General features: G+C 42.3%; 1 pseudogene; it reads right to left on the reverse strand.

The window, feature by feature from the left end:
* Nucleotides 1–2,887: 2,887 nt before the first annotated feature.
* LOC144216062 (dual specificity protein phosphatase 5-like) lies at nt 2,888–9,696 on the reverse strand (annotated as a pseudogene).
* Nucleotides 9,697–10,202: the final 506 nt, after the last annotated feature.

The following is a 10,202-nucleotide window of genomic DNA, read 5'->3' on the forward strand; positions in this document are numbered from 1 at the left end:
AGAGAATATCAAGCAGGCTCTGCACCGACAGTGGGTCTTGATCCCATGAACCATGAGATTATAATCTGAGCTGAAATCAAGATTCGGATGCTTAACCAGTTGAATCACTCAGGTGGCCTTGCCACTTTTTTAAATATCAAGTTTCTATGTAATTACTATTTGACCTTTAATACTAACAAATACAGAATAAGATAAGAAATGTTGGGGAATCTGGGTGGCTCAGTCACTTAAGCATCTGACTTCGGCTCAGGGCATGATATTGAGGTTCATGAGTTGAGCCCCATGATGGACTCTGTGCTTTTTCCAGCTCAGAGCCTGGAATCTGCTTTGGATTTTGTGTCTCCCTCTCTCCCTGCCCCTTCCCTGCTTATGCTCTGTCTCGCTCTCAAAAAATAAATTAGAAAAAAAATTTAAAAAAGAAATGTCAGTCTTGTTCCCATCCTCTGTACTTTTTGTTTCTCCCCTTAGCCCAGGCCTTCAAATCTCCACATGGAAATTCAGGCCTGGCTTGCCCCTCGTTTCAGACCTATGCTGGCCTGAGCTTGGAATATTGAACCAGCTGTGTCTCCTGCTGCTCCTGGGAATCTGGTGGCCTCCATAACTCTCTGGGGAGGAGTGAGCTATTCTTGGGGTGCATGCTCTGTTCTTAGCATTGTGCCTGGCTCTGATAACCTTCGCCCTGTAGAGGCTGAGATTGTTATAGCTTGTCTTCTGCCCTCGTAACTAACCCCATCTCCCAGCTACCCTAAGCCCTTGGCTTGCATGATCCTTTTCTCTGTATCCTGGAACCATTTCTTCCAATCTCAGTCCTACTTTGTTCAGTTCCTCATCAATGAATGTCCACAGAATGGGGCAGCCATTCTTGAGGAATGAGCTCTGCCCAGCAATTGGAACATCCCGTCACTTTTCTGAGCCCTACTGTCTCTCCATTGTCGTGGGTAATTATTTGCCTGTACTTGAAACATTTTTCATGTTCCCTTGCTTGCTTTGCCTTACTGTAAATAACCAGCCAGGCACTGATAAATTCAGAGATGATAACACAGTTTGTTTGTTTGGCACAAAAAACATGTTATACGAGTTCAGAGATCAGATAATAACTTCTTTCTCTTTTCTCTCATCCTCCACCTGCTGCTCCGCCAGAAACTCCTCCCTTAACATGAGTCTTTGCGTCTAGACATTGTCTCTAAGCAAACATGGTGTTTGGGAGGGGTGGTTCTAATGAATCCTTTTGCATACTTGATTTATAGCCATTATCATTTCTTCAAAAGAGAATATGGCTCTTAAAGAATGGGATGTGGGATGGGAGGTGTTTTCCCCCCCTTAACTATTTTTATTTTGTATTACAAATAAGAACAACCGATAATATACTGCTTTTCTTCACATTTGTATGGATTTTTAGGAAATTACTGTTTTTTCCCCCGGAGGACTAACAGATGAAAAAGCAGTACCACCTTGTGAAATCTGCAAATCCCAGAAGTCAACAGCTTGAAGACAAAGCCCAGGGGCAAGGAAGAAAACAAGGGTCACAAGAGATGAGACAAGCACATATAGGGACAGTAAGCTGGGGGGATGACTGTTTCGATGCCACCGACCCAGACAATAGGGACCCTTTTCCTCCTGGCACCCATTGCCACCACCTTAAAGGAGTCATTTGTGGTGTATGGTCTGAAGAACTCTTTTCAACTAACAACAAGAGTTGCTTTGTGAAGAGGTGCAATGAGAAAGTGCAAATAATAATCAAAGTCCAAACTCAGGGAAGAACACACAGTGAAAAGAAAACCCAGAAATGTCAACATCTTTGCTACTTGAACCAACTGCTTCATTGTACCCAAGAGGGAGTCTGAAAAACAACTGAGGGGTCAAATCAGCATCTGTATCATGTCCCTACAAACCCTACTGGGTTGTTTTGCTGACTAGGTGGTGATCAGCTTATGCCCTGAAGCAACAGAGATAGGTACCAAGACTGCCAAAGTGAAGGGGGAAAAAAAGGTGGAAATTGTGTTTTCTTCAAAATGCATTGGCTTTGAAACTGCTTTTTTTCCTGGTCTAGCAACTTCTTTCTCCCACATTGCTTTAGGTTTTATTGCCTTACTTACACTTGAAATGAAAAAGTGAACTTTGAGGCGTAAGGACTGGGCAGTCCTGAGAAGACAGGGGATCTGCAAGTATAGTAGTCAGCACGGGCTGCACTCTCATGGCTTGGCCTTCCTTGTATCCCAAGAACCCATCCCTGAGGTCACTCTGAAGTTCTCTGCAAGCCTGGTGACCACTCACTATCCCACTGTGGAAGCATGAGAGAGTGAGGTCTTCAGTTCTCCCCAGATAGGAAATGTCCATGAGTTTATTTTTTTTTAATTCAAAATAATGTTAATTTATTTATTTTGAGAGAGAGAGAGAGAGAGAGAGAGAGAGAGAGAGAGAGAGCATGAGCAGGGGAGGGGTGGAGAGAATCTTAATCAGGTTCCACACCCAGCGTGAAGCTGGATGTGGGGCTCAATCCCAGGACCCTGGGATCATCATGACCTGAGCTGAAATCAGGAGTCCACAGCTTAACCAACTGAGCCACCTAGGTACCCCGAAATGTCCCTGAGTTTAAAAAACAGGGGCGCCTGGGTGGCTTAGTCGGTTAAGCGTCCGACTTTCGCTTAGGTCATGATCTCGCGGTTCGTGGGTTTGAGCCCCGCGTCGGGCTCTGTGCTGACTGCCAGCTCAGAGCCTGGAGCCTGTTTCAGTCTGTGACTCCCTCTCTCTCTGACCCTCCCTGCTCACGCTGTCTCTCTCTCTCTCTCTCTCTCCTAGAAATAAATTAAAAAACATTAAAAAAAATTTTTTTAAAAACAAAATCATGATTGTTCCTGGGGCTGGGCTGTTTCCCCCATCACAGTTTTTAGCAGGATGTGGCTGTGGCTATGGGGCTCCTAGGGAGCTGAGACCATCAAGTTGGTGGGCATGGGCACCCTCATTTAAGTGGGAAATGTGCAGTAGGAACGTTGCACATCAGGGCTCAGAGTCTGCAAGAAGGCTGTAAATTAAGAGCTGGCTGCTTCCTCTCAGCTGGAGGGAGCCTGTGGGGTGGGCATGGGAGGCAGGATCTCAGATTCATACTGCAGGAGCTGCTACCCAGGAAGCCAAAGTTGGCCTAGACACAGTCATCTGATTGACCTAATTGAAGGCCTCCTTGAGGCAGAACTACTTTGTCTTCCCAAGGTAAGCCACACAGATGGTAGTTCAATGGGAGATCCATGCTTCAAAGTGGACCACGATGTTGCTTCCCAATGCACTGACATGGTCAATGAAGTCTAGCGCTTCCTCAAAGTGAGAGCTAAAGTCAGCCATTTGGCTGTCTTCCACGAGGATCCATTTATTGTGCAGGTAGGTCCTTTAGGCTTCAGAGGTTCCCTGTGAGATATTCAGCAGGGCGGTGACATGCAGGTGGGTGAGCATCTCGCACTTAGAGGCACGGTGGGCACTTCCAAGCAACAGGACAGTAAGCTTTTCAGCTGGCCACCCTCGTCACCAGCCCGCCGTAGCTTATGTCCAGCACTGTTTTTGCATATTGGCAGCTAAGCGCTCCCTTGGGTTCCATCTTCTCTCGTGAAATGGATTTTACACCCACGTAACACTCAGGCCATTCGTAATAGTAAGTCTCACACGCCCCGCTGGGGAGGTACACGGGTCAGCCCGCGGGCTACGCGAGCTGAGCCAGGCGCATGCGCAGCTATCCTCACACGGCGTCAGGCAGCACGCAGCCACCATCCTTCCGGCGCCGCACTGGTCAGCGCGCACTGCGCAGACTCCGCGCTGCTGCTAGCCACTGACGCGCCCAGGGGAGGTTGGTCTCAGCGGCGCACCCCTGAGGCGGCCCAGGCCACCTGGGCAGCCGTCGAGCGCCACGAGGCGCGGGGACCTGTGACCATGGTGCTCACCGGGAGGNTAACAAAACTTGTGGCGCTTAACTGCAGACTAAACCGAAGTAAGATATTTTACTGCAAGGTCCATTAGTAGACTTCTGGTGTATTTTATAATGGAACTCAGACTTCTGTTGTTTTGAGGGCTCCTCTTCAGAGATGAGTTACTTACCCTCCCCCAGCCCCGCCGAGAATCCAGATGTGAGGGGGCCCCGGGTTTGGGCAGTGCCTCGATCCAACTCTGCTGCAGCCAGTCCCTGGTGAGATGGCCCTGGGGCCAGTTAGGATGATTGGCTCGTCCCCAGCACGAATCTATTTCCCTTGAACCTCAGTGTGAGCCTGCGAGTTCACGTTCACCGAATTCTTTTCGGGGAGTTTCCCCACTGTGCTTTCCCTGGGAATAATACTATCTACCTCGTAGGGTTGCTGTGATGATTAAATGGGATAATTTGGGTAATGTCTCTAGCATAGACTTTGGTATAGCCCAAGTATTTAATCAAATAAATTTCGTATGTTATCAGGTAGATAATATGTATATAAGAATGCTGTACCATATTATTAGAGAGTTGCCCCTCATAGACACAGGAGAGACTCTCCACTGTGCTGTATTTGCACAGGGCAGTGGACTTTAGGTTCAGGGGTCCCTTGTGGCTTGTCTTCCTTCTGTGGCCTGTTTCCACTTGGGAATTTAGCTTCCATGGTTCTCTTGGCTCGCTTTCTTTCTTTCTTTCTCTCTCTCTCTCTCTCTTTCTTTCTTTTCTTCCTTCCTTCCCTTTTTTTTTTTTTTTGAGAGAAAGTGCGAGTGGGAGAGAGGGGCAGAGGGAGAGAGAGGGAAACATAGAAATCTTATGCAGTCTCCATGCTCAGCGTGGAGCTGGACACAGGGCTCAATCCACCAACCCTGGAATCATGATCTGAGCCAAAATCAAGAGTCTGATACTCAGCTGACTGAGCCACCCAAGAGCTCCTTGGCTTTTTTATTTTTATTTTTTTTTGGTCATACAGTTTGCCGGGGATGTGCCTCCTACCTCATGCCTTCCTGTCTGTCAGCAAAGCACAAAACCTGACTATAAGGGAAATGTACAGTGTTTGGATTGTAGTATGGCATGTCCTTGAATTTATTTTATAGGTAACATCATTCATCTTCTTGGCAGTGAGATAGATTCCCCCTACTTTTTGTCCTTTAAGTTTCCATCAACTTTGGACCATATAAAGTTAGTGAATATGTATATGATGATGGGTAAGAAATAATGTTTTGTGATGGCCAGTCTCTCCTGTTCTTTAAAAAATCATTTAATTTGATGACTTAACACACATCAGTTTATATTCTTTCCTTTTAATTTTAATTCCAGTTTAGTTAATGTACAATATTATGGTAGTATCAGGTGTACAATATAGTGATTTGACAATCCTATGCATGGCAACCATGATTCTCTAAAGTGAAGAGTCTGTTTTTGGTTTGTCTCTTTTTTCTTTGTCCATTTGTTTTGTTTCTTAAATTCTGCATATGGATGAAACCATATGGTATTTGTCTTTCTCTGACTTATTTCACTTAGCACTGTACCCTCTAGATTCATCTATGTTGTTGCAAATGGCAAGATTGCATTCTTTTTTATGGCTGAGTGTATACACACACACACACACACACACACACACACACCACATCTTCATTTATGAATGGACAGTGAGGTTGCTTCCGTATCTTGGCTATTGTAAATGATGTTGAATTAAACATAAGGGTACATATATCTTTTCAAATTAGTGTTTTGTATTTTTGGGTTAATACCCAGTAGCGGAATTACTGGAACATATGTTAATTCTATTTTTAATATTTTGAGGAACTGCAGTACTGTCTTCCACAGTGGCTGCACCAGTTTGTATTCCCACCAACAGCATGAGGGTTCCTTTTTCTCCACATCCTTGGCAACATTTGTTGTTTCTTGTGTTTTTCATTTTAGCCATCCTGATAGGTGTGAGATGATATCTCATTGTGGTTTTTGCATTTCCGTGATAAGTGATGTTGAGCATCTTTTCATGTGTTTGTTGGCCATCTGTATGTCTTTGGAAGAATGTCTGTTCGTGTCTTATGCCCATTTTTTAAAAATTATTTGTGTGAGTGTGTGTGTATGTGTGTGTGTGTTGAGTTGTATAAGTTCTTTACATATCTTGGATACTAACCTTTTATTGGATATGTCATTTGAAAATATCTTCTCTCAATTAGCAGGTTGTCTTTTAGTTTTGTTGATAGTTCTTTTCCTATGCAGAAACCTTTTATTTTGATGTAGTCCTAGTAATGTATTTTGCTTTTGTTTCCCTTGTCTCAAGAGACATAACTAGAAAAATGTTGCTAAGGTTGATGTCAGAGAAATACTGACTGTGCTCTCTTCTAGAATTTTTGTGGTTTCAGGTCTCACATTTAGGTCTTTAATCCATTTTAATTGTGTGTGTGTGTGTGGTGTAAGAAAGTGGTCCTGTTTCATTATTTTTCATGTTGCTGTTCAGGTTTCCTAGCACCGTTTGTTGAAAAGACTGTTTTTTTTCCCATTGCATAGTCTTGCCTCCTTTGTTAAAGATCAGACCAGTTACTTTAGGGAGAAGTAAGGGCTTACGTTCTGGAACCATGTGACAATGACTGCGATTAAATAATGGTAGTAAAAGCCATAGGAAATACCAAGCTGCCTAGATTTTGGGGAGTTTTGGTCCCATAAGATCAGAAAATGTGGAAAAGCCCAGGAAGCCCTCTGAGCTATGGTTTCTATTCTGCAAGAACATGTTAAAACCAGCATGGTGAGTCTTAATTTTAGGAGGTGAGTCTCAGGCTTGTTATTGTGGTTAGGTCCCTCTGGGTCACTTCCGGGAACATCACAGAATAATGATCCATATTCCACGTATTATATAAACCAGGAGCAGTTTTCTTGATTGAAAATTCTGTAATCATATGTGTATAGGTTCCATGCCTCAAAAATTTACACATAAAATATTTCTATTTTTCTAGAAATGGCATCTATAGTGATGGTCCTTCTTGTTCCTGTCCTCACCTCCTTTGCTGAAGACTGGCCCTTGCTGAGGCTGGGTTGTAGAAGGAGGCCTTTGGAGGACTTCCCTATTGGCTCAATAACATAAGAGAAGATTTGCTACTGGAAGTTAACTATTTCTGGGTATAGAGTTTGATTGCCTTTTAGTCCTCTCCATTTTCTCCTCCATTCTTTGGACTTGAACATGGAGCAGAGATGGAACAAAAGAAACTTGCTCTGTATATATCAAAGGAGAGGCATGGACGGATTTGGGGAGAGGAAGTGGAGTGAAGGAACAAAAGAAAAGGCAGAGCAAAAGAATGCAAAGGGCAAGGTGAAGAGAAGGAGAGAGGGCACCTTTTTCAGACTGTCCTCACAGAGCTGGCGACTAACAACCCATTTGTATGGGCTGAGCCCAGGAGTCAGATTGAGGAAATTAGAGAAGAAACCCGCTAATCCCTCATACCAGAAAGGCTTTCTATTAGTTAGAATATATTGCTTGAACCTGGAGTAAATAACTGTTTGAATATTTTTCTGGAATTGATGTTGGTACTTGATAGATTAAGATTAAGAATTTATCATTCTCTCCGGGTTCCTGGGTGGCTCAGTCGATTAAGCATCAGACTTTGGCTCAGCTCATGATCTCATGGATAGAGGGGTAGGGCCCTGTGTTGACCTCTGTGCTGACAACTCAGAGCCTAGAGCCTGCTTCAGAATCTGTGTCTCTGCCCCTCCCCTGCTTGTATGCATTCTCTCTCTCTCTCTCAAAAATAAATAAACTTATAAAAAACTGAAAAATGAAAAAAATATTATCCATAATGAAAGACTTGATATAGAGATTTTGCATATTCTGCGTTCTTCCTATGTAAACCAGGACATTTGTTTTGTCAGTCAATCCACACTAGGTAGCCACTAATCGCAATGTTTTTTAAATTTATTTCTGAGAGAGAAAGAGAGACCATGTGAGCAGGGGAGGGTCAGAGAGAGAGGGAGATACAGAATCTGAAACAGGTTTCAGGCTCTGATCTGTCAGCACAGAGCCCGAGACGGGGCTCGACCTGAGCCAAAGTCAGATGCTTAACCGACTAAGCTACCTAGGCACTCCTAAACTTTTAATTTTAGAATAGTTTTAGATTTACAGAATTATTGTAAAAATAGTACAGAGAGTACTTGTATTCTCTATACCCAGTTTCTCTTTTTATTAACATCTTACATTAGTATGTTTCTTACAGTGAATAAACCAACTTTGATACATTATTAGCTAAAGTCCATGGTTTATTCAGATTTCCTCAGGTTTTCCTTTACGTCCTTTCCTGTTTCAGCTTCCCAGCTGGGATATCACACTACATTTAGTAGTCCCGTGGCAGTTCCTCAGACATCTTTGTTTTTGGTTACCTTGACAGTTTTGAAGATTATCTTGTCAGATATTTTGTAGAATGCCCTCAGTTGGAATGTGTCTGATGTTTTCCTTATGATTAGGGTAATATTTTTTTTGAAGGAAGACTATCGAGGTAAAAATGCCATTTTCATCATCTTATATCAAGGGTCATCATATCACTGTTAATGTTAATGTTGATCACCGGCTGAAGTAGTGTTTGTCAGGTTTCTCCCCTGTGAAGTTACTCTTTCCTTCTGTTTCCATGCTGTTCTCTATGAAAGAAGGTCACTATGTGCAGCCCACACTTAAGGAGTTGAGAGTTATGTACCTCTATCCTTGAGGATAGAGTATCTACACAAGTAATTTGGAATTTGTCAGAGTGGATTTGTGCCTTTTCCTTATTTATTTATTCCTAGTATTTATTTAGCCATTTAGGTTAGTATGGGCTCATGGATATTTGTTTCATACTTTGGATTATAATCCAGTATAACTTTATTGCTCAAATTGTTTTAGCTTTAGCTACTGGGAACTCTTTCAGCTGACTCCTGTGTCCTGTGATATATCAAGTTAGATTTTTTTTTTTTTTTTTTTTTTTTTTTTTTCCGCTTTTTTTTTTTCTNCTCTCTGGCACTACAAGATGCTCCAGGCTCATCTTGTATATTTCCTGCTGCAGTCCTTGAATCTGCCATTTTTCCAAACAGCCTTGGTTCCCTTCACTGGAGAATTAGTATTAGAAACCAAAATATGGGCATTAAGTGTGCTCATTGCTATTGGGATGCCATTGCTTCTAGGTTCTCTCAGCTGTGAAAGAGCAAGGAAATGTATGTGTTATACACATCTTTAAATTTTTCTATATGTAACCATCTGTATCTACCTTAAACTCAACAAACGTAAGTTGGTACTAGTATCTTCAACTCTAATTTATCACTACATGGATCATTCTAGCTTTCTCCCCTTGTTTATCTGTAAATTCTCACTTCAACAGTGAGAAATGAGGTTCCTGACATTATCATCCATTTACTAATTGTTTAATTCTGGTATACATGGATAGCAGTATCAGATTTTTTAACCCAAATCCCCAAGGAAAACAGCTTTATCAACTGGAGCACAGTGATATGTACAGTTCCTTTTTACTTTGGTGTTACGGATTCTGCTCATTTCCAAAGTTGCTTCAGTCAGTACCATTTCCCCCCATTCCCTTCAGTGAGGTTCGCACATTTGCAATATAGTTGGTTGCTTGTCACATTTTGTATTCCATTCGGGCATCTTCAGTCCTCCTAAGTAATTTTTTTCTAATTTGCATCTAGTTTACAGTAACACAGAATAGCTTCAACATCCCCTAGGAGCCACTGCACTTCACGTACTCACCTTCACCCTCCAAACTCCTGGCAACCATTGACTCATGTGTTTTCCAGCTTTATAGTTTTGCCTTTTCAGAATGTCATATAATTGAGTCATGAAGCAGGTAGGTTTTTCAGACTGGCTTCTTTCATTAGCAGTGTGCACTTAAGACTCATCCATGTCTTTCTGTGTCTTGATAACTTGTTTCTTTTTATCACTGGCTAGTATTCCACTGTCTGGATGAACCAGTTTGTTTATCCATTTACCTTGTAAAGGACATGTTGGTTGCTTCCAATCTACAGATTTTTGTGGGGATATAAGTTTCAGGTCATTTGGATAAATACCTACGTAAATAAATAATTGCTGAGTCATATGTTAAGACTATGTTTAATTTTGTAGGAAATTGCCCAACTGTCTTTCAAAATGGCTGCACCATTTTGCATTCCCATCAGCAACGAATGAGTATTTCTGTTGCTCTGTATCTTTGCCTACATTTGATGTTGTCAGTTTTTTGGATGTAGTCATTCTAATAGTTGTAGTATCTTGTTTTTGCTTGTGATT

This window comes from Crocuta crocuta, unplaced genomic scaffold, assembly GCF_008692635.1.
Source record: "Crocuta crocuta isolate KB4526 unplaced genomic scaffold, BGI_CrCroc_1.0 scaffold130, whole genome shotgun sequence".
NCBI lineage: Eukaryota > Metazoa > Chordata > Mammalia > Carnivora > Hyaenidae > Crocuta > Crocuta crocuta.